Raw genomic sequence first — 25,667 nt, forward strand, 5'->3', positions numbered from 1 at the left:
TGTTAAACTTCACTGTGTTCTTCAGTTCTTCTCCTGAGCTTGTTGAGAATTTTTATGATCATTACCATGACTCTTTGTCAGGCAGATTGCCTAGCTCCACTTCATTTAGTTCTTCTCCTGAGGTTTTGTCTTGTTCCTGCCTTTGGAACATATTTATCTGTCTCCTCATTTTGCCTAATTTTTTGTATTTATTTCTAAGTATGAGATAGGTTGGTTACACTTCCTGTTCTTGGAGAAGTGGGCTTATGCAGGAGACATTCAATCGGGCCCAGCAGCAAACTCCTCTCTGGCACCAGAGCTATATTCTCTAGAATCCCCTCTGTGGGCTACATGGGCCCTTCTCTTGTGGCAGAGCTGACTACTGTGGGCACACTTGTAGGTAAGACTGGCTCCCATTCGGTTGGCTGCTGCCTGCTGGTGGCCTGGGTCACAGCTTGACTGGTTGCATGGTTCAAAATGTCCCAGGGCTGGTGCCAGCTGGCTGGTGGGCAGGTTGGGTCCTGGGTTGGCTGGCCATTGTGTCAGGGGGGATCCAGAAGCTGGTGCTGACCCACTAGTGGGTGGAGTCAGGTCCCAAGTTGGCTGATTCAGGGAGCCAGGGTGGCCTGGGTCTTGTCCCAGCCTGATGTTGGGCAGGGCTAGGTCCTGGGATCCCTGGCTATGGGGCAGGATGGTGGTCCAGGACTGATGCCAGCCTGCTGGTGGGCAGGTAAGACCCTGGACTAAAAGGCTAGAAGGAGGACTCGAAAATGGCACTTGCCAGTGTCCTTATGGTACATAAGCTCCAAAAAGTGGCTGCTATCAGTATCTGTGTCCCCGGGGAGAGTCCCAGTTGCTTTCTGCCTCTCCAGGTCATTCTCTAAGATCAGCAAGTGAATCAGATCCAGGCTTTTTTCAAATTACTGCCTCTGCACTGGGACTTGAAACATGTGAGATTTTGTGCAAACTGTTAAAGAGCAAAGTCTCTGTTTTATACAGCCCTCAGTTTTCCTTGTATGCAAGCTCTGCTGACCTTCAAAGCTGGGTGTTCTGGGGACTTGTCCTGCTGGTGCAGAACCCCCAGGCTGGGGTGCCCACTGTGGGACTTGGACCCCTCACTCCTTGGAGAGAACCTCTGCAATTTTGATTATTCTGTTTGTGAGTCAGCTACCCAGGGATGTGGGTCTTGACTATAGTGTGTCCCAATTCTTCTTACCCATCCCATTGTGGTTCCTTTATATCTTTAGTTGTGGAAGATAATTTTTGCTAATCTTCAGGTTGTTCTCATAGGTAGTTGCTCTGTAACTAGCTGTAATTTTGATGTGCCTATGGGAAAAGGTCAGCTCAGGGTCTTCCTGCTCCTCCTCGTGGACACAGTTATCTTCCCCCCACCCCCAAGTTGGTTTTGTTACCAGGGAGATAATTGACTGTTTGAATTCTTTCAAAGAGTAACCATTATTCCAGATAGAGTGAAGGATCACATATATGATTACTGTTCAGTGAACTCTTGGGGGCAAGGTCCATGCCTTACTTGTCTCATGTGTACATCATCAGTTCTTGTTCAGTAGTGCTTGTTAAATATATATTTTGGAAGGGAGGAAGGGAGAAAAGAAGGAAGGAAGAAAGGAGGGAATAATTATGAGATGATGATTAAAGCATTTGCTTCAGGGACTCTTGGAGATAAATAGGAGTTTGTGACCTGTAACTTTTATTCTAAAATTGGTGCTTCCTTTGGGACTCACAATGCTAAATAGTAAAAATTCAACAAGGATAGTAGTCCCTGCTTTTGGCTGGAAATGAATGTGAGTTTCACAAGGGGCAGAGTAGAGGCTAGACCTAGATTTATTTTTACTTCCTGGGAGTGAGACAAGGGCACCACATGGCTCCAATCCATTTATTTTTATGTACCATCTAATGAAATCCAAGTCTGTGTACACTCTGGGCAAAGGCAAGGCGAGGATAAGAGGTAAAAGCCAATTCAGTCATATAAAATCAATAAATATTTGTTAAACACCTACTTTGAGCAAAATAAGCAGATGTTAAGCACCTATACCTATTCTATGTAAACACAGCAGAAATTATGAATGCTTCCCTACCCTAGGGAGCTTACAATCTAGGTGCGCACTCAGGTCTAATATACTTGAAGCAATAATGAATAATGCAAGTCAGATTAAAATTCAATTCAGAAAACATTTGTTAAGCATTTCCTATGTACCATGCATTGTTTATTCAATGGTTAATAATAAGTGCAAATGGGTGATATCAGCAAGATGGTGGACTAGGAAGCTCCAAGTCCTCACAGAAACATCAAACTAACAATTAAAGACTGACTACGATAATTTTATAAGAGTTTCAGAAACCAGTTAAAAATCAGTAGCAACCAAGCAAATGCCCAATTAAATAAAAGGTACATTAAAAATGGCCAGACATTTCATTACACTTTACTCACCCTTGGTTCACCCCCTCCACAATATGGTGCAGTATGGTCAGAGGTAATCATGTTTCCCCAACTTGGGACAGAAGGAGAAGGATGGAATGTGTATGCAATACTCTGGCCTGTCTGTGGGCTACCTGAGTAACTGGTTTCTGTATCACCTGACTCAGAGCACAGATGAGGAATAGTGACATAATTTGGATTTCAGGCTGGAAGCTATGGAGGCAAATTGCAGGAGAACTACAGACATGTGGATGCTTGGGACCAAGAGATTATGGGCAAGTGAATATAATAACATATCTAATACCTAAGAAGAAGCAGAGGTGAGAATCTTTGGGAAGTTAAAACATTTAAAAGCAGTTGGGCGAACTGTTCACAATAGCCAAGGCATGGAAGCAACCTAAGTGTCCACAGATGAATGGATAAAGAAAATGTGGTACATATATACAATGGAGTATTACTCAGCCATAAAAAAGAATGAAATAATGTCATTTGCAGCAACATGGATGGACCTAGAGAATATCATACTAAGTGAAGTAAGTCAGGCAGAGAAAGACAAATATTATATATCACTTATTTGTGGAATCTAAAAAATAATAGAAATGAATTTATTTACAAAGCAGAAATAGACTCACAGACATAGAAACCAAACTTATGGTTACCAAAGGGGAGAGGGAGGGATAAATTAAGAGTTTGGGATTAACAGATACATATTACTATCTATAAAATAGATAACTCAACATTCAAAAAATGAGGATCATGGCATCCAATCACATCACTTCATGGCAAATAAATGGGGAAACAATGGAAGGTAACTGCAGCCCGAAGATGCTTGCTCCTTGGAAGAAAAGCAATGACAAACCTAGACAGTGTATTAAAAAGCAGAGACATTACTTTGCCTACAAAGATCCATATAGTCAAAGCTATGATTTTCCAGTAGCCATGTGTGGATGTGAGAGATGGACAGCTAAAAAGACTAAGTGCTGAAGAATTGATGCCTTCAAACTGTGGTGCTGGAGAAGACTCCTGAGAGTCCCTTCAACAGCAAGGAGATCAAACCAGTCAATCCTAAAGGAAATCAACCCTGAATATTCATTGGAAAGACTGATGCTGAAGCTCCAATACTTTGGCCACCTGATGCAAAGAGCTGACTCATTGGAAAAGACCCTGATGTTGGGAAAGATTGAAGGCAGGAGGAGAAGGGGACGACAGAGGATGAGATGGTTGGATGGTATCACTGACCTCAATGGACATGAGTTTGAGCAAGCTCCGAGATGATGAAGCATAGGGAAGCCTGGTGTGCTGCAGTTCATCAGGTCACAAAGAGTCACGCATGACTGAGCAACTGAACAACAACAACAAAACCAGTGCATCTATGGTATTTTATTATAGCAGCCTGAGCTAAAATATCAGGAAAACAATATATGAACAAAAGGAGAATATCAATAAAATGTAGAAATTATGAAAAAGATGAAAAATGTTGATGATGAAAAAAAGAATAAATGAATTTCAAAATTCACTAGAGGATTTCAAAGGCAGATTCAAACAGGCATAAGAAACAATCAGAAAGTTAAAGACAGTTTACTTGAAGTTATTCAGTTTGAGAAGCAAAAAAGAAAAAAAGAATCAACAAAAGTGACTAGTGCCTATAGGACTTATGTGATATTATTAAACAGATCACTAAACACATTATGGAAGTCCTAGAAGAAGAGAGAAAGAGGCAGAGAGATTAGTTGAAGAAATAATGGCTAAAATCTTCTCAAATTTGAGGGAAGGCATAGATATACAAATCCAAGAAGCTCAATAAATTCCAAGCAGGGTAAACCCCCAAAGACCCAAATGGTGGCTCGGTGGTAAAGAATCCACATACAATGCAGGACATGTGGGTTCGATCCCTGCATTGGGAAGATCCCCTGGAGAAGGAAATGGCAACCTGCTCTAGTATTCTTGCCTGGGAAATCCCATGGACAGAGGAACCTGGTGGGCTACAGTCCATGGGGTCACAAAGAGTAGGACACAACTGAGCAACTAAACAACAACAAAGACATTATAATCCAACAGTCAAATAGTCAAAAGAGAATAACAGACAAGAATCTTGAACGAAGCAAGAGAAAAATGGCTTGAACATATAAAGGAGTCCCCCATAAGACTGTTACCAAATTTCTCAGCAGAAACCTTGCAGGCCACGCTGAGTGAAAAGCAAACTGTCAGTTGAGAATTCTGTATCCAGCAAAATTGTCCTTGAAAAATGAGGGAGCTAAGACAAGCTCAAGACAAACAAAAGGTGACAGGGTTCAGGAGTTCATTCCCACTAGGTGTACCCTGAAAGGAATGCTAAAGGAAGTCTAAGTTGAAATGAAAGAATGCTAGATGGCAATTTGAAGTCATATGAAAATATAAATTCTCCAGTAAAGGTAAATAATACATGGACAAATACAAAAAAAACACTTTAATTTTAATTTTGTTTATAACTCCACTTGGTATTTTCTAAAGGATTTAAAAGACAAATGCATGAAAATATAACCTATGTTAATGGGTATACAACATCAATAACATAACATTTGTGACATCAATAACATAGAGTAAGTGGGTAGAGCTGTAAAAGAGTAGAATTTTTACGCGATTGAATTTAAGTTGGTATCAATTAAAGAAAGATTGGCATAACTTCAGGATGTTGCATGTAATCCCCATGGTAACTACAAATAAACTATAGAATGTACACAAAAGGAACTAAGAAGTGAATCAAAGAGTGTATGGAGTGGACGGTGAAGGGTCTTCCCTGGGGATGTGAAGAAGGTTGCTAGCCCTCTCTGGGCAATGTATCCCATTTAGACACTCTACTGTATTGATTCACTTCTCCCAGGAATCACAGACCCATGCCAGTGAGGGACTGAGTTACAGTGCCATTTCATGCTGCCTATTTTCCTTGCTTGGAATTTCAGCAAAGCTTCATGGGAAGCTTGGCTTAATGGGGCAACAATCTCCCATACAAATTTTAGATATTTGTTATTCTTGATCTGTTGGTTGTCCCTTGGTACCTTCCTCAAAGAATTGGGAGTCAGTGAAGCCTCAGGAAGTTTTCAGGGGTGGGGGTGAGTTTTAAGGTGTGATTCCCTTTGTCACATCCTGCCTAAAATCTCCTTGTCATTTCTCCACATCTATCAAAAGACTGCAGCAGAATCCCCACCTTCATGTTGAGGAGGTGGGAATCCTTACCAATGTTCACTGAGAAGAAACTTGTGTAGGAGGGTGGCAGGACTGATGTTTGAGGACTATTTAGAATCTGCAGTGAGAGGGAAGGCAGAACTGAAAAGATCTAGGTTTTTAAGAGAGATAAAAAGAATAAAATAAAGAGAGAGATAATGCTTAGTTCAGCCTAACAATTGTTAAATATCAGATTTCCATATTGCCCATCAGAATTTTCATGTGACATTCAGTTTGAGAGCTACATTAACTGTAGAGTTCATTTCCCTTTAAGATTCCAAGAACATTAAACTTCCCTAGTTATGTTAGTTACATAGAAAGGTGGGTGGATGGATGAAGGGATGTTGGATGTATGAATAGATCAAGGATGAATCAAGATGTTGGATGGTTTTTGATGGAAGGATGGATGGATGGATGGAAAGATGGATGGATGAATGGATGGATGGATGGAGAACTGGACTGAGACAAAAGAAAACCTCAAGTTGATCTGCTTGTTTCTTGATTGTTTTTGAAGTTCAGGTAGGCCTGCCTCAAGACATCATGAAATACTTCCTGGTCATTTCCCACTTTTTTCATTAGGTTTTAAGTTAACAGTGTTATAAATGCTGCATCTAAGCTCCATTTGAATACATTTGAATGACATTAATTCTTTCCTTTTAAAATATGTATTTGGCTGTGCAAGGTCTTAGTAGCAGCTCGTGGGATCTTTGATCTTCGTTGTGGCATGCAGTTTTTTTCAGTTGGGGCATGCAAGATCTTTTTCCCTGACCAGGGATTGAACCCAGGAGGCCCCTTGCATTGGGAGTGGGGAGTCTCAGCCACTGGACCATGAGGGAAGTCCCACATTAATTCTCATTGTGAAAGTTTAAGTTACACATTGCAAGTGATTTCATCATTAGCTGAACTCTCCAGTGTCCTATACTTTTGACAACTGGTAAACAACTAATGAAACCCACCCTCATCTTTGTCCCAAGAAAATTACAAATTGGACGAGTGATGTGGTCAAAGCCAATTGTTTGCAACGGCTCATCCATTGGAAATAAGACTCACTAGCATATACATGCAGTGCATACAAATTGAATACCTACAGTGAGAGAAAAAAGCACAGCTCCTATCTTGGGGAGCTCACAGTCTAATGGAAGAGATATGTGAAACAGGGAACCAGGGTACAGCAAGTGAGTACTAGATGACTGGGGTAGTCTAGAGCAAGAAGTGAGTCACTATTTGAGAGGGTTAGGGAAGGCTTCCTATAGGAAGAAGGTACTAGGAATCCCTGGAGGCCAACCGAAGAAAATTAGGCTACTCCTACAGAGAGAAGGAAACCAATAAAGTGCTTCTTTGAGCAGAGAACAAAGTAGTAAAATATATTTTAACCCTTTCTGGTTAGGGCTGGTTTATCATCATGTTCAGTTACTCTAGTGACTGTAAATCTCTATGACTGAATCAGTTCTGACTTCCAAACATTTCCACTGTTGTTGTTTGTTTGTGCACTTGTCTTTGTTTCTTTGTGCATCTAATGCAATCACTGACTTCATTGTTTTCAGCCTCCTTTGACTTTTCAGAGGTGATCAGGTGGTCAGAACATTCTCTTATTTAGGAGTTGCTACTACAATCTTATTTTTCAGCTTTGGTGTTCTCTGTCTCTATGTCTCAAGAAAATTTAATGACTTAGGGATTCATGGATAGAATGCAGGGAGGGTCTATTGAATTTGAATAAGAAAAAAGTATGCTTGTATTTTTACAGATCTCTAACTGAAATTTAGTTTTTGCTTCTGTTACAAATTTGGCAATAAGCCACAGTAGTATTAGCAGTGGTTGTAATTTTATCACCAGTAGAAATCACAGATGTTTTTATCCTATAACATTACAGCCATTGTCAATGTCTTGAGATATCATTTGTGCTGATCACTATTTGCAAATTACATTAGTTATGAGATCTTCTGCTAAAACCTGTTTAACATGTTAATAAAAGGAACATATCACAAATTTTTAAATAGTGGGCTTATTTCAATATTTCCTTGGTAATCCTGTATATTTTATACATTTAAAAACGTTGTTCAGAAAGAGATCCATAGGTTTCATTGGACTGCCATGGGGTCCATAGCACAAAAATGGTTGAGAGGCTCACCGCTGCATTTGCCACAATTGCTTGGTCTAGAGTAAGGAGTAATATTTCTTTTTCACCACCATGTTAGCATCTCTCATCCAGAAACTTGCCCAAGCTTGTAAACATGTAGATCAATATTCTCGAGGACCATTAAACCCAGGTTGTGTTTTGTGTAACTATAGGCGGAAAAGGAACATTATGTGAGTAGCTCTGGTTTTCAGCCAAGCTTATTCTTCAGGGTGCAAGACCTCTGGGTGCAAGATAATCCATTATTGCTCTACTGGTAGCCAGTTCTCTTGTAATTTTCGGGAATAGTCAGAAATTGAGATGGGGCGGCTCACAGCACTGCATTTAACCACTCTTCCCTGGGTGCACCTGTGAACAGTAGACTCTGTAGATTAAATGAAGATAATGAAAAACAAAGGGAAGAAAGCTCACTGATGAGCCAAGCTGCGCAGGTACTTACAGATACTTGTTAGGAAAGAAAGAGGCAAGGAGGTCATGTACATTTCAGCTGAGGGAGGGGTAATTTTACACCATTTCCCTTTCTCTCTTTTTTTAATTTTTTTTCCATTTATTTTTATTAGTTGGAGGCTAATTACTGTACAATATTGTAGTGGTTTTTGTCATACATTGACGTGAATCAGCCATGGATGTCTTGATGTCTGCAGTGAAGGGAGAAGGGGGCAGGGATTGGCTCAGTTGTTGAGGAAATGCAGTAGTTTGGTTCAGCTCCCTGGGGTAGGGACTTAAAGAGCCAAATCTTCTTCCTTGCCCTTCTCTTAAAGGACTCTTCACGGGGATCCTTGTCAGTTTCATGTTCACACGCTTTTTTTTCCTTGTTACTAACACACAGGAAGGTATGCTCACACATGCATGTCAGTGAATGACTCACACTGAGAATTTGAGATGTGCTATACATACATACATAGTCCCATTGTGACTTGATTTTTCATCACTAGATTTAGGTACACTGACCCAGAAACACTCTATATAGTGAGAGTTTGTTCAGTGGTGTGCTCCCATGCTCCCATTCACAGCCTGTCTCCATGCACAAACACACGGTCTTTATGGCCACAGCCCCCTCTAGATGTGTGTCACATGTAGCTGTCAAGAGCCAAATCTTCACACCCGTCACCTACAACTGTGAGAGGTGATGCTGGTTCAGGCTTTCCTGTCTGTGGGGGAGTGCACATTTTCCAATCTGCCATGCCCCTCCCCTCCCTCCTCCTTCCCCCATAACTACCAGTCCAGGCACACACACAGGCATTCATGACACGTGGGGACTAAGGGTGTGGAGCTGGAGGAGGAACCTTACCTCACAGGCAGGGCAGTGCTCTGCTAAAGCCTCACACTGGCATGCACTCACCTTCCAGTTTCTGCTGACAGGGTGAAAAGTAACTCTCTCTGGCTCGACTCTCATTTAGTAGAGACGCCAGAGCAAGCAAAGAAAGCACTCGGGTGGACCCCCTTGATGAGACTTTTCTTAGTGTGTGGGAATTGCAACTCCCTTGGCTAAGCTAGCTAGTGAAAATAGTTACAGGATACACTGGGATGTCTGCCACCCACGCCTTTTAAAGAAGATTCCCTGACACCAAATTAGCCATTTGAAAATTGAGCATAAGTGATTCCCATTTGGCTAATTGCTTTTAGGGAGTCTGTCAAAACCCCTCACTTACTGCAGCCCACACTCAGAAATTCCGAAATAGCTCTGTGGTTGGGCCAGTGACTGGGGAGCAGCTACAGTTCCTGGAATGAAGACAGCCTAGTGTGGTGCCTTGGGCCCTATGGGGACTCCTAAGGGGAGGCACTTAAGGGACTTCCCAAGCTGACCTGATATTTCAGCCACTTGGTTTTTTAAAATTAATTAATTTATTTATTTTAATTGGAGGCTAATCACTTTACAATATTGTAGTGTTACAGTATTGTAGTGGGTTTTGCCATATATTGACATGAATCAGCCATGGGTGTACATGTGTCCCCCATCCTGAACCCCCCTTCCACCTCCCTCCCCATCCCATCCCTCAGGGTTGTCCCAGTGCACTGGCTTTGAGTGCCCTGTTTCATGCATTGAACTTGGACTGGTGATCTATTTCACATATGGTAATATACATGTTTCAATGCTATTCTCTCAAATCATCCCACCCTCGCCTTCTCCCACAGAGTCCAAAAGTCTGTTCTTTATCTGTGTCTCTTTTGCTGTCTCACATATAGGGTCATCGTTACCATCTTCCTAAATTTCATATTTATGCGTTAATAAACTGTATTGGTGTTTTTCTTTCTGACTTACTTCGCTCTGAATAGGCTCCAGTTTCATCCACCTCATTAGAACTGATTCAAATGTGTTCTTTTTAATGGCTGAGTAATATTCCATTGTGTGTATGTACCACAGCTTTCTTATCCATTTGTCTGCTGATGGACATCCTGATGGACATGTAGGTTGCTTCCATGTCCTAGCTATTGTAAACAGTGCTCTGATGAACATCGGGGTACACGTGTCTCTTTTAATTCTGCTTTCCTCGGTGTGTATGCCCAGCAGTGGGATTGCTGGGTCATATCAGCCACTTGGTTTTAACACAAGTCAAGCACCGAGAAACTGGACTATGACTAATAGGGCATGAGAGGCCCTAGGTCCACTTGCACCACCTTGGGACATGGCTATGAGAACCTCAGGGCAAAGGAATAGCAAAGGAGGCTAGGAGGCAATCCTTAGATTCACAGCTTTCCCCTGGAGTTAAAAAGCTCATCTAGATCTTTTCCCTCAACCCTCTCCAGGGCTATGCCATGGTTTTGTTTTGCTGTAAATAAGCAGAAGATCAATGAAGCTGTTGGCTGGAATCGTACTGTGTTAATTATCTATCGCTATGTAACAAATTATCCCAAAGCTTAATGACTTCCCACAAAACATGTTTATAATCTCCCAGGCTCTGTGGGTCAGGAGTCCAGGCACAGCTAAGCAGGTTTTCTCACAAGGCTGCCTCATTGTGCTTGTCGGGATTGTAGGCATCTCAAGGCTCAGCTGAGGAACAATCCACTTTGAATCACTCATATTGTTGTTGGGAGGATGCAGCTCCCGTGGGTTGTTGGACTGAGGTCTTGCTGCTGTCTGGAGACCACCCTCAGTTCCTTGGCACATGGCCTCTCCTGTGTGGCAGTTTACAGCATTAGTGTGGCTAGCCCACAAAGGCAGTGGAGAGAGAGTGTCAGCAAGATGCATTAACAGCCCTTTGGCTGTTAATCAATGAAGTTACTTCCCATCACTTTTGCTATATTGTGTCCCTTAGGAGCAAGTCACTAGGTCCAGCTCTCTCTACATGTCTGTCAATCCCAGAGGGAGCATTGGGGTCCATGTCAGAAGCTCTGAAGCAGATATAACATTATGGAAAGAATGTTGGACTAGGAGTCAGGACTCCTGTCTTCTAATTCTGACTCTGCCATTAGCTAGCCATGGAACCTTGAGCAATTTCCCTTACTTTCTCTTTCCTAGCTTTCTTTATTATAAGGTGGGGACTAATAGTACTGGTTATAAGGATGAAACAAAGTGAAAAGCATAACGGTACTCTGAGGAACTTTTCATAAGTATTATGTCTTATTTTGGAGCAGGGTGGGAGTAGGGGGGAGTCCATTCCCCTGCAGAAGAATAGAGTGTAATGTTTAACTCATAGGCTTTGGAGATGGATGCTTGGATTCAGCCTGAGCTGTGACATTAACAGTGTGACCTTGGTCTAGTTACTTAATTCCCCTAAACATCGTTTGTCTGTAAAATGTGATGATGATAACCTACCTCACAGAGCTGTGAGGAGTAAGTAAAATGATGTTTATAAAACATTTAATTTATTGGCACACAATAAGATCTCAATAACTAGAAATGGTCAGTTTTCATTCTAATCCCAAAGAAATGCTGGGAAAGATTGAAGGCAAAAGGAGAAGAGGGGTGGCAGAGGATGAGATGGTTAGATAGCATCACCAACTCAATGGACATGAGTTTGAGCAAACTCCAGGAGATAGTGAAGGACAGGGAAGCTTGGCATGCTGCAGTCCATGGGGTTGCAAAGAGTTGGACATGACTGAGCAACTGAACAACAACAACAATATCTCAATAAATTTGACCTTAATTTTTTGGTTATTATTGTTATTATACAGCAATCACCTGAGGGGGCATAATCTCATATATTCTTAAAAAAGAATTCTACCATCTTATGCCTTACATTGTTTCAGTGTCAGCACGCTAGTGGAGCTAGAAACTTTTTCTCTTAATTTCAAGTTCTCATTTCTCCTGCCCCTGCGTGCGTGCACACATACAGACATACAAATGCATACACACAATTCTACTCTAAATTTCCCCTGCTATTCTTAATTCTGTCTGTACTTTATTCTCTCCATGAGGATGGCAGCCACAGAGTAAAACTGAAGGATAGATTAGTTCCTGGGAGATGGTCACAGTAAACTACTCAGAAGGCTAAAATATGGCCAAAGATGGAGCTGCTGCTGCTGCTAAGTCGCTTCAGTCGTGTCTGACTCTGTGCGACCCCATAGACGGCAGCCCACCAGGCTCCCTCATCCCTGGGATTCTCCAGGCAAGAACACTGGAGTGGGTTGCCATTTCCTTCTCCAATGCATGAAAGTGAAAAGTGAAAGTGAAGTTGCTCAGTCGTGTCTGACTCTTAGCGACCCCATGGACTGCAGCCCACCAGGCTCCTCTGTCCATGGGATTTTCCAGGCAAGAACACTGGAGTGGGGTGCCATTGCCTTCTCTGCCAAAGATGGTGAAGATATCTATGTGTCTATCTGTCTATGTATTTATATCTGTATCTTCAGAGAGAGACGGAGAAAGAGAGACAGATAAATGCCCAGAGATTTTTAAAAAATGATCCAGAGAGCAAATGGAGGTCACCTTCCATAAGCAAGAGACTGCCTGAATGCTCCAGTGATCACGTTGTCATTGCTTCTCCACTCCTCCCTTTCCAACAATGTGTAAAATACAATTTTTATATAAGCTTCTTTGTCTGATCTTTTAGACAACCTTTGTAGTACTCCATGGATGCTGCCGTTTCAGTCTTTTGGTTATTTCCCAGGTCAGGGCAAGTAGATTACCACGGGGCCAAAGGGTGGGCTTGCTGTCAATAGTCATCTGCTCTTTTTTTCCCAAGATAACCTCTGTATCCTACCTGAGCTGCACTCCTTTGAAATTGACCTTGACAGTTGTGCCAGGCCTGTGGTAGATATAATGGAAAGAGCTCTAGACTAGACCTAGGATCTAATGTCACCTCTTCTGCTAGCTAACTGTATAACCTTAGGCAAGGCTGTCCTTCTCTGAGCCTCACTTCCTCATTTTTTCAGTGGCAATGGTAATATCTGCCCTGCTGGCCCCATAGCCTTGTTGGGTAGTTCAATGGAGATGTCAGGAAAACGTCCTGAACACATGCAGTGCTATGCTAATGGACATAGTTGTGGTTATTGAGGGTCAAGGATTCTGCCTCTTGTTTCAACTGCTGCCATCTGCAGGGACTCACCCAAATCTCTAAGCCTCAGTTTAGTCCCCAATAAATAGCCACTGTGATGCCATGCCCAGAGGGAGTTGTAAGCAGTTGGCTGAATTTTCGCAAAGCACCTGTTGTTCTTTGCTGTGGGTAGCCGATGCCATGCTGGGGACTGAATGGTGCCTGGCATGAGAACTGGGGTGGGGAAGTGGTGTGGCATGCCAGCAGGCAGAGGTTGTGGTCATGGCTATGAAACATTATTAGCTAGATGTTTTCAGGCTTTCCTAGAGAGAGAGAGAAAATAGAAAGAAAATGCTTTAAAAATAGAATTTTACATGTATTAAAAAAAAATAAATTAAAAATTAAAAAAAAATACATGTAAATCCATGGCTAATTCATTTCAATGTATAACAAAAACTACTGTAATGATGTAAAGTAATTAGCCTCCAACTAATAAAAATTAAAAAAGGAAAAAAAATAGAATTTTAAATGCTGTGCGACTAGAAGAGATTATGCTTCAGCTCCCTCATATATATATATTTTTTAATTCTTACTCTGGGCACAGTGCTAAGTTCTTTCCTGCAGTATCTCATTCCTTCTCCACTTCAGCCCCCTGTGAGAGAAGTATTAATAGATGAGAAAATTGAAGTTCTGAGAGAGGTGAAGTAGCTCTCTCAAGATCAAGTGGCAGAGCCTCACTCCACAGTCATCTTGACAGGGGAATAAAACCAGCCCCAGTGGACAGGTCAGGAGACTGAAACAGAGAGGTAAGTAAACTCCCCAAAGCCAAATGGCCAGTCAGTGGAAGAGCTAATGCCAAAACTCAGGCTTATTATCTGTATGATGTGAAATGTGGGACTTGGGCTCCCTGTGTTACACCATTTCCATCAGTTCGTACATCTCTAGGCAGCAATTCCTTGAACAAGTACTCAGTAAAAGGGACTTCCAAAAGTAGGTGGCCCTGGACACAGACCAAAGCCTAGTTGAGACACAAAGAATTACATGAGGCTAAGCTTGACTAATCAAAGTTGTGTGTGCTGAGTGTCTGTTGAGTAAGTAGATAGACCTGTGGACCATAGCCGCCCCTCACACAGACCTCAGGCAAGTCATTAGATGCCATGGGTCTAAATGTAGGCTTTTTGTGAAAAGAAAGTGAAAGTGTTAGTTGCTCAGTTGTGTCTGACTCTTTGTGACCCCGTGGACTGTAGCCCACCAGGCTCCTCTGTCCGTGGAATTCTCCAGGCAAGAATACTGGAGTGGGTAGCCATTCCCTTCTCCAGGGTATCTTCCTGACCCAGGGATCCAGCCTGGCTCCCACACTATAGGCAGATTCTTTACCATCTGAGCCGCCAGGGAAGCACAGGCTTTTTACACTTGTTTTTGTTTTTGTTCAGTCACCAAGTTGTGTCTGACTCTTGGAGACACCATGGACTGCAGCACACCAGGTCTCCCTATGTCCCCTACCATCTCTGGAGTTTGCCCAAGTTCATGTCCATTGAATTGGTGATGCCATCCAACCATCTCATCCTCTGTCACCCTCTTCTCCTTCTGCCTTCAATCTTTCCCAGCATCAGGGAAATTTTACAGAAAGCTTGCCCAATTGAAACTCGCCATGCATAAGAGAGCCCACAGGACTTTCTTTTGCCATCGTTGAGTCCTTTCATTAAAAAATCTTTTGGGGGGCTTATTTAATAGGCAAAAGTTGCTTCTGACTGTTACCTCATTTTATGTATTTTATTTCTAGGTGAGGTTGGAAGCTTTTCACATATTTATTAGCCATTTATAGTTCCTTCTTTAGAAAATAGTTGTATCTTTTGCCCACTTAACCATTAGTGTCTATTTTTCTTGGCAAATTGGAAACTCTTTATATATGAAGGCTGTCAACCTTTTGTGCCAATTTTTTTTAGGCTTCCCGATTCCCTGCCACTGTTTTAAAATTGAGAGGATTTCCATTTGAGGTTTGTATGGGTGTAGATGGCTTTTTTTTTGGTCCCACATCCCTTGTTTGTTCACAAACTGATCTTTCCTTGATACTGTGGTTTTTAATCACTCAAGGGTAACCAAATATTTCAGTTCTTAGAGGAAGTAGAGTGAATATTATCTTCCCCTTAGTCATAGAGACTTGGCATTACCCTGGTAAGAAACAAAATTGAGCCTGTTAAGTAGCACACAGTACAGGTCTGCTGTCTTTCTAGTACACCATATCGAGTACATAGTAGGTGTTGAGGAAAACTTTGTTGTAAAATTAAAGCAAGCATGAGTCTCCCCCACAATGTTTTACTAGTTATATTCTCATGTCTTATCTCAGTTAAAGGCAAAATCCATTCTTTCTCTTTTTCTCTCAAACTATTTCAATATAATAAAAATTTGATTATATCAGGAACAGGATATCTATAGTTATTCATGGACTTTTAACAGTCTTAATCTCCCTTTCAACAAGGGATTCAACAAGGTGCCCCAGTTCTGTGAATATTATGGAGAGGTCTGCGATATAGTGATGAAAAGCCCAGACTCTAGTGACAAAAAGATCTGATTTCAAATCCAAGGTCTGGGTACGTTCCAGGTGGTCCAATGGTTAAGACTTTGCCTTCCAATGCAGGGGGGTGTGGTTTGATCCCTGGTCAAGGAGCTAAGATCTCACCTGCCTTGTGGCCAAAAAACCAAAACATAAAACAAGCAATACTGTAACAAATTCAATTAAGACTTTCAAATGGTCCATATTAAAAAAAAATACAAGTTCTGCAATTTACTAGCTGTTTGACTGTTGGCAAATTACTCGACCTCCTTGTGGTTTGATTTCTATTTCTGTAAAATGAAGATGATAGTTGTAACTATCTCATGGTGTAGAGGTATTTCTCAGGGTTAAGCAAGACAATGTATGCAGAGAATCAGGTACAGATTAGGTAAGCATTCATTGAATGGTAGCTACAATTATTACCAGTAATAATAATGTGTGTGTTAGGAGCAGTGGGTAAGGATGGACATAGCCTTAGGGACTGGAGCATAAAGGACATTAACATGAAGTCCAAACATATAGATTCAAGTTCAAACTCTATCATCAACTCATTCTCTGACTCTTTCCATCCCTGGGTCTGGTACATTGACAGTAAAGTGCTCTGCCATCCTCTGCCCAACTGAACTGGGGCACTAACCCCATCATTCTTTTTTTTCAATCAATTTTTATTGGAGTATAGTTGCTTTACAATGTTGTGTTAGTTTCTACTGTACAGCAAAATGAATCAGCCATACATATACATATATCCCCTCCCTTTTGGACTTCCTTCCCATTCAGTCAAAACAGTGCCTTAAGTAGAGTTCCCTGTGCTATACAGTAGATTCTCATTAGCTATCTATTCTATACATAGTATCAATAAGCTGTGTGTGTGTGTGAATCCCAGTCTCCCAATTCCTCCCGTATTCCTCCTTCTACCCCACCTCAACCATCATTCTTACAGCAATGGCTGCAGCATCCTAATCTGCCTTGCACTCAAGGGTAGAAAAGGCCTTTCTGAGGTTAAATCTAATGTAGCCTTTGGGACTGCAGGAAGAGTAAGTACTAGGACCAACGAAGTTACAGAGGTAAACATGTTTCAGCTCAATAAAAGAGTTTATCACAGTGCAGTGGGTGAGCATACAGTGATAAGCCACATTGCTTGGGTCAGAATCCTGACTAGCTGTGTGAATATGAATATTTTAGCCTCTCTGACACTTAGCTTCCTCACCTGTAACATTGGGATAATAATATTACCTACATCATGCAGTGCAATGCAATGCTGAGTCGCTTCAGTCATGTCTGACTCTTTGCGACCCCATGGACTATAACCTGCCAGGCTCCTCTGTCCATGGCATTCTCCAGACAAGAATACTGGAGTGGGTTGCCATGCTCTCCTCCAGGGGATTTTTTTTCCTGACCCAGGGATCAACCCATGTCTCTGCGTCTCCTGCATTGGCAGGTAGGTTATTTACCACTAGCGCCACCTGGGAAGCCCACCTATATCATAAAGTTATTTTAAAGATTAAATAGTTCAAAATTTGTGATTTGCTTAAATCAGTATCTGACATATATGAAGCACAATGTAAGTGCTAGTTAAATAGCAAAATAGATGAAATTGAGAGCTCATTAAGAACTGTAGGAAGTGCTTTTATGGGTAGCTAGTTCCCTGCCACTCCCAGGATGCTGGTAGTCACTGGTATTATGAAGTGTATTCAAGCATCAGGAGAGGACTAAACAAGATAAACTTTATCATCACTTCCTGATCAGAAGTTCTGTGACTTGCTTCACAAGATCACCCAGCTAGTCAGTAGCAAGTAATACCTAAGATAAACCAGGTTTACTTAGAACTTAGTAGTTTTCTTTCTCCTATGCCATTCACTGTCATTTAAGCTTGTGTTTCCCTGGGTGACATTTGAAGATCGATCCATGAAATTCAGTGGCATAAAGGGCAAGTTCAACCAGTTACCCTTCTCATGCTCACAAAGCAGCTATTACTGAGAAATCCAGTTTTACTTGCTGCCTCCTTGTCAGGTCCTGGACAGCTTTGATTGACAAGAGGCTTTGGGTGAAATTGTTTCATTATTGTGCTGAATGTCACTTGCTGATTTACAGACTTCCCGTTTGTAAGGTTCCTGTTGCTCTTAAATGAGAGGAATTATCATGTCATAAAGCTGATGCCATCAGCTTTTCAGTTTTATATCTGACCTAGCTGTACCTGCATCTGCCATTTGACTTTAGACTCTAAGCAGAAAATAGCATCAATTCATCTACCCTCCACCACCCGCCACTCACTAAAGAAGAAGTATGCCTCCAGGTGAGGTTGCTCAGTGAGAGAGAGTGCTGGAGTTACTCTAAGCTCAGCAGACCAGGCTGATGCTTTAATAGACCATGAAGACAAAGGGCGGTGAGAGAACTGGGGCAGAGATGATTTCTTTCCTGGAGAATCAGGCTAGACTGTAGCCCACACAGATGCAGCCTCATGAATGATCAGAGATGAAGGGTCAGTATAGCCTGCCCTAAACTTGTCTGAAACCCAAACCAGAAAGGCAAGCTAGCTATGAGCAAATAGGTGAATGAATTTCCCTAAAGTGGCTGGGCCCATGGGGCACCCTGTGGCTAAAAAGAGGGTCCTGTGGGGCTTCCCTGGTGGCTCAGTGGTAAAGAATCCACCTGCCAATGCAGGAGACACAGGTTTGATCCCTGATCTGGGAAGATCCCACATGCCACGGAGCAACTAAGCCCTTGAGCCATGGTTATGGAGCCTGCGATCTAGAGCCGGGAACTGCAAATACTGAGCCCACATGCCACAGCTACTGAGCCTGTGTGCTCTGGAGTCCACACTCAGCAACAAGAGAAGCCCCGCAATGAGAAGCAGCGCACTGCAACTAGAGAGTAGCCCCTGCTCACCGCAACTAGAGAAAAGCCCATGCAACAACGAAGACCCAGCAGAGCCAAAAATAAATGAATAAATTAATTAATGAATGAAATAAAGGGTCCTATCAGGCACCCAATTCTAGGGTCCTGGCTGAGAAACACTTGCCCACCCTGAGAATCCTAGGGGGACATCCTGCATATTAGAGAGGGGCTGGGTCCCTCGGAATTCTTAACTGTTCCAGGAAATGCAGATATAGCCAAAAAAAAAAAAAAAAAACTGTCTCCAAGATGCTATCAGAATAGTGGAGGGGGGAGGTTTGCCTGCACTAGAAGACTCAACCTAAGTCCAGAGAGGATGGCACTTAGTGACTGCAAATGGCAGTAGGGCCTTGGAGTCAGAGAGACCTGGGTTCATGTCCCTGCTTTGCCAAATTCCACTGGTTGAGTTACTTAACTTCTCCAAGCCTCAATTTTACTCTTCTCTAAAATAGAGGTGATAATAGAAGTCCTTGATTCATTGGGTTGTTGTGAGAATTATGTAAGATAGAAGATAGGTGAAGCATTTAGGACCCTCCTTGGCAACAACTAACTGCCTATTATAATCATCATCATCAACATTATGGATCAATTATTGAAAGCAGACAAATATAACTAAGAAAATACATATATATTTTTACATACTTTTAATGTGTGTGTGTGTATGCTTGGTTGCTCAGTTGTGTTCAACTCTTTGCAGCCCCATGGACTGTATAGCCTGATTCTCCAGGCAAGAGTACTGAAGTGGGTTGCCATGCTCTCCTCCAGGGAATCTTCCCAACCCAGGGATTGAAAATGCGTCTCCCGATTGGTAGGTGGATTCTTTATCACTAACACCACCTGGGAAGCCCTTCACGTACTTTTAAGGCATACTATATTTCACAATAAAGCCATCATCAGAAAGAAAAAAAAGGAAGGCAGAATGGTTACAAACATATGACAAACCATGGTTCACACCTTCAGCTCTGTGACCTGTGAGTGTCTGGGTAAATCATGAAGCTCCTTCAGGCTCATAGGACCAACCTCACGGGATATTGTGAGAATTAAATGAGAAAACCCCTAGAAAGTGCTTAGAGCAGTGCTCTGCACAGAATTAACTAAGATTTATTCTTGGTTGTTATCATTGTGGATGTTTTCCCTTCTGCAGTTCTCAGCCCTGCTATGTTCCATGTTATTCCACCAGACTTTACTCCATCATGTTGAGCTGTTCCATAGGGAATTCCAGAGTGTCACTGATGGGTTCCTGGAGTGGCGGCATGCTATTGAGACTCTCAGGTCCTAGGATATAACCTTGTGCTAATGGAAACAGGTAAAACATTGTTAGGAGCCCAGCCTATTAACTAAAAGCACTGTGGCTATCAAAGGTCATTGTTTTCCAGTGGCCCCACAGCTAAGTCAGTTTCCCAATGGACCGTGCACTATGATGTAGCCCCTTCCTTCCACACCCACACCCTACTAGCCAATTGAACGTGTACACTCCTGGCTGACGCATTTGCCATTTTCTTCAAATATTTGCAAAAAGCTTCCCAGAGCAGGAAGCCTCGCTGCTGCAGAGCATTCCATGAGAAAGCTGAAGCAGTGGTTTCCATGGCAATGCCTTGGCACTTATTAGTGTTTGCGTAGGCACTGAGGCAAAAGCTGGAGTCCAGACAGACCTTTGCTGGGCAGGGATGAGGAGAAGAGATGGCTGAATTGCTCTCACTTTGCCCTCTTGGGTGGTTGCCCTCAGGGACAATGCAAGGGGAATGTTTGGGATGCAGTCTGCCCAGATGCCCGTAGAGAGTGTTTAACTCTTCTCCCGGAAGCTCTGAAACTACTCACCTTACCCAATACCCCACCTTTGCCACTAGGTTCAGCTTCCCCAAACACCCCTTCATATGCCACTCCTCTGCTGCCCCAAACCTTTGGTGCTGGTCCCCACTAGTTCTAGATCAAGTCTAAATTATGGCTTTTGAGTCCTTCCACATCTTCCTCTTTCCTGAAGCTCTGGCTGCTTTCCTCACCCTATCTTCATCCTTCCCTCCCTCCCTGTCTAGAAGGTTCGTGTATGATTCACCCATATCCTGTAAGTATAATTATTTGGAGCCCTGGATTTCTGTGGGGAGAGTTTCCTGTCGTATTTCTCACATTCTGCTGTTTTGGGCTTTGATTTCTGTCCCCTTTGACCCACAAGGCTTCAACATGAGAACAAATTTTCTAGCATTAGAAAATTCCCTTAGGGCAAAAGAAACTAGCTCCATGCTCACTTAACTTTTTAGGTTCCTATTATCACTTCAGGTTTGTCCTATAGTACTTGCTACCTTGTTAGATCTTTTTTGTTTGTTTGTTTTTTACATGTGTAATATTTTATTGACCATTACTGTACATTTCTTTCCTCTCATCCCATTAGCCTAATTTCTTTTTTAACCAATATCATTAGCTTTATTATTTTTATTGGAGTGTAATTGACATATGACATTATATTAGTCTCTGGTATACAGCATAATGATTCAGTACTTGTATATACTGAAAAACAATCACTGCAATGTCTAGTTAACATTTTTCTTCATACATAATCACAGATTTTTTTCTTCTGTGAGAACTATTCTCTTTGCAACTGTGCTAAGAGAGCAAATATGCAATACAGTGTTAGCTATAGTCACCATGCTATAGATTACATCTCCATGCATGACATTTATTTTATAATGGAAGTTTGTACCTTTGGACTGCCTTCACCATTTTACACCCACTCCACCCCCCTGTCTCTGCCAAGCAGCAATCTGTTCTCTGTCTCTGTGAACTTAGATTGTTTTCTGTTTTAGATTCCATATAAAAGTGAAATCATCCAGTATTTATCTTTCTTCATCTGACTTATTCCATTCAGCATAATGTGCTCAAGTTCTATCCATGTTATTGCAAATGGAAAGATTTGTTCTTTTTTATGGCTGAATAATATTCCATCTTGTGTGTGCATGCGTGCATGTGCGCACACACACACATGTGCAAATGTGTGAATCTTGCACATCTTTTTCCATATCTTGGCTGTTGTAAATAATGCTGCAGTGAACAATGGGAGTACATATATCTTTTTGAGTTAGTGTTTTCATTTTCTTCAGATAAATACCCAGAGGTGAAATTGCTGGATCATATGGTAATTCTATTTTTAGCTTTTTAGAAATCCCCATGCTGTTTTCCATTGGAGAAAGAAATGGCAACCCACTCCAGTACTCTTGCTTGGAGAATCCCACGGACAGAGGAGCCTGGTAGGCTACAGTCCATGGGGTCGCTAAGAGTCAGACATGACTGAGTGACTTCACTTTCACTTTTCACTTTTCTGCATTGGAGAAGGAAATGGCAACCCACTCCAGTATTCTTGCCTGGAGAATCCCAGGGACAGAGGAGCCCAGTGGGCTGCTGTCTATGGGGTCACACAGAGTTGGACACGACTGAAGCGACTTAGCAGCAGCAGCATACTGTTTTCCATAGTAGTTACATCAGTTTATATTCCCACCAACGATGTAATTCCTTTTACTTCACATCCCGGCCAACACTTGTTATTTCTTGTCTATTTCATAATAGTCATTCTAACAGGTGAAAGGTGATACCTCATTGTGATTTTGATTTTTATTTCCCTGATGATGAGTGATGTTGAGCATCTTTTGATATGACTATTGGGCATCTGTATGCCTTCTTTGGAAAAATGTCTGTTCAGATCCTCTGCCCACTTTTAATTGGATTGTTTTTGTTTTGTTTTTTGCTATTGAGATATATGAGTTCTTTATATATTTTGATTTGTTGTCATTCTGTTACTAAATCATGTCCAACTCTTTGTGACCCCATGGACTGCAGCACGCCAGGCTCCTCTGTCCTTCACTATCTCCCAGAGTTTGCTCAAACTCATCCATTGAGTTGGTGATGCTAACCATCTCATTCTCTGCCACTCCCTTCTCTTTTGCCTTCAATCTTTCCCACATCAGAGTAGTTTCCAGTGAGTTGGTGCTTCACATCAGGTGGCCAAATATTGGAGCTTCAGCTTCAGCATCAGTCCTTCCAGTGAATATTCAGAGTTGATTTCCTTTAGGATTGACTGGTTTGATCTTCTTGCAGTCCAAGGGACTCTCAAGAGTCTTCTCCAGCACCACAATTCAAAAGCATCAATTCTTTGGTACTCAGCTTTCTTTATGGTCCAACTCTCACATCCATACATGACTACTGGAAAAACCATAGCTTTGACTAGATGGACCTTTGTTGGCAAAGTGATGTCTCTGGTTTTGAATATGCTGTCCAGATTTGTCATAGCTTTCCTTCTCAGGAGCAAGCATCTTTTAATTCCATGGCTACATTAATCCTTTATCAGATCTATGATTTAAACAAGTATTTTGTTCCATTTGGTGGGTTGCCTTTTCATTTTGTTGATGGTTCTCTTTTATGTACAGAAATTTTTTGTTTAGTGTAGTCCCCTTTATTTGGTTTTGCTTTTATTGCCTTTGCTTTTGGTGTCAGAGCCAAGAAAATCATTGCTGAGATGTGTGTTAATGAGCTTATGGCCTCTGTAGTCTTCTAGGAGCTTTATGGTTTCAAATGTTATGTTCAAGTCTTGAATCCATTTATATCTAAATTTTGTTTATTATATAAGATAATGGTCCCATTTCATTCTTTTTCATGTGACTATCCAATTTTCTCACCACTTATTGAAGAGACTGTCCTTTCCACGTTGTATATAATTGGCTCTTTTGTCATGAAATAATTGAATATATATATTCATGAATTTATTGTGGGGCTGTTTCTTGTGTTCCATTGATCTATGTGTCTTTTTTAATGATAATACCATACAGTTTTCATTCCTATAGCTTTGTAATATAGTTTGAAATCAAGGAGCACATCTCCAACTTTGTTCTTCTTTCTCAAGATTGTTTAGGCCATTTGAGTCCTTTGTGGTTCTATCCAAATATTTGGAATCTTTGTTTGATTTCTGTGGAAAATGCCATTGGAATTTTGATAACAATTGCATTGAATCTGTAGATCACTTTGGGCAGTATAGACATTTTAAGAAGCAACCCATGCTCCAACACATGAGCAGTGAATTTATTTCCATTTATTTGTTTCTTCTTCCATTTCCTTCCTCAGTGATTTATCATTTTCAGTATACATGTCTTTTATCTCCTTGGTTAAAATTTATTCTTTAGGTATTTTGTTGTTTTTTGGATGAAATTTCAAGTGGGATTGTTTTCTTAATTTCTCTTTCTGGTAGTTCATAATTAGTGTGGTTCTTTATTGATTTTAAGACATTAAAAAAACATATTTATCCAGAGATTTTTGGTGGCTTCAACCAGTATTAGAAACCAAAGTATACTGAATGCAATTTTGTCATCATGCTTTGAAGTAGACAGGTAGTCTGGCTAAATTATGTCAGTTTTTGTGGATGAGGAACTTACTTGCCTAGAGCCACACAGTGAAATAATGACTAAGTTTGAAGGAGAATTCAGGCTTCCACCATGTATCTCTTGTACTCTACCACCATGTTATCACCACGTTACCAAACAATGGAGGGGTGTTTTTCCCCAATGTGCTACCCCCTACTCTTCTTTTTAGTATTTAAAGATTAATTTATTATATTATAATATATTCTCCTATTAGAACATTTGAGAATGGACATGTAATCTAACATAATAGATAGTTTCTATTTCTTTCTTTCTTTTTTTGCTACCCCCTTCTCTTGACAAATCCTGAGAATGTGGCTTTCAGTTGCTCCTCATTTTCCTTCTATGTTCACTCAATGGCTGCTAATAGCACATCAACAAAGAACAAGACCTGCTTTTTTTTTCTTTCCTCTTTTTTGGGGGAGGGGGAGGGTCATGCCACATGGCTTGTGGAATCTTAGTTCCCCAACCAGGAACTGAACCTGGACCCTGGCAGGGACAGTGCCAAGTCCTAACCACTGGACTACCAGGGAAATCCCAAGACCTGCTTTCTTAATTTGGTCTTTAACCACTTTGTTTTGTGTAGGAACCCCTAGAAAGAGAGTTGGCAACTTTTCAAAAGCAGTGATATCAAGGTTTCTGGTCCTTTCTTTTCTGTCCAAGTACCTTGGTCACTCCCTGGATGTTACCATAGAAATAGGGAGATAAGTGGTCGCTGGCAAATAATGGATGCTTTGTTGGTTACTCCCATCTATCATCATCTCCGACACTGTAGTAGCAGTCCCTCAGGTGCAGCTTTGAAGAGTGTGCATACCAGAATTCTGCAGTACTTTAACTCATAAGTGTTAATTTTTCCATCTGTGCTATCATCTGTGACTATGAGAATGTGATCTTAGAATGCGTTTTGCAGGTTAGTGGAATAGAAACTCCAAGAAAACCTGCCATTTTGGCATTGCCCACCTAAGCTAGATCATGGAGATTGTGAACATAAGCCTTTTGGGAGGAGAGTGGGGGCTGGCATTAGAGACTCAGAAATGTCTAGAAGATGAATGATTCCAGCTATGACATATGACATGAAAGCTTGCAGTCTGTCTACACAACCTCTGCGAGGGAAGCCTGGAGGAGAGACACCCCATCCACAGACTCCTTTAGCTCTTTTCTCCTCTTTTGCCTTCCACAATGAAATTGACTGCCACTTTAGATCTTAGGCACTGTTAGCTTTTCTTCCCAAGGATCCTCATCAGATGCTACAGGTTTAATCAGGCACAGATGTCTGGAAAGAGGCCAACAAGGGGAAGCAATGGGCAAAGTGCCCAAAATGTATAGGAAATTACCTTGAATGTCAATTTGGAAGCAGTAAGGTGATTTGACACTAGTTAAAAGCAGAACCACACTGCTAACGCTTTCCAGTATGTTATTGGCAGATATTGCCTGGTTGCCAGGATTATGTTATACTTTTATTTTCAACAGTTCTATTTTCTGATGTTTTGAGCACAATATTTCTATTGATATTTGAGAAAAATTGTGGCAAATTTAGCATATGGTTATGGGTTTCTTTTTCATATAAATAAGAGATTTCACTAAATTTGCTATCCCTCTAAGTGTGATGTGATTGCACTCAATCTGATGTTTCCCAGGATAATGAGAAGGAAGATAATTG

General features: G+C 41.5%; 1 protein-coding gene and 1 non-coding gene across 3 annotated transcripts in view; one reads left to right on the forward strand and one right to left on the reverse strand.

Annotated features, from left to right (window-relative positions):
- Positions 1 to 25,667, forward strand: part of PAK3 (p21 (RAC1) activated kinase 3) — a 288,728-nt gene that overhangs the window by 87,859 nt on the left and 175,202 nt on the right. The window lies entirely within an intron of this gene.
- Positions 24,469 to 24,540, reverse strand: TRNAD-GUC (transfer RNA aspartic acid (anticodon GUC)). The gene has a single exon. It is a non-coding gene; the product is annotated as a tRNA-Asp (tRNA).

This window comes from Odocoileus virginianus, unplaced genomic scaffold (genome assembly GCF_023699985.2).
Source record: "Odocoileus virginianus isolate 20LAN1187 ecotype Illinois unplaced genomic scaffold, Ovbor_1.2 Unplaced_Scaffold_1, whole genome shotgun sequence".
NCBI lineage: Eukaryota > Metazoa > Chordata > Mammalia > Artiodactyla > Cervidae > Odocoileus > Odocoileus virginianus.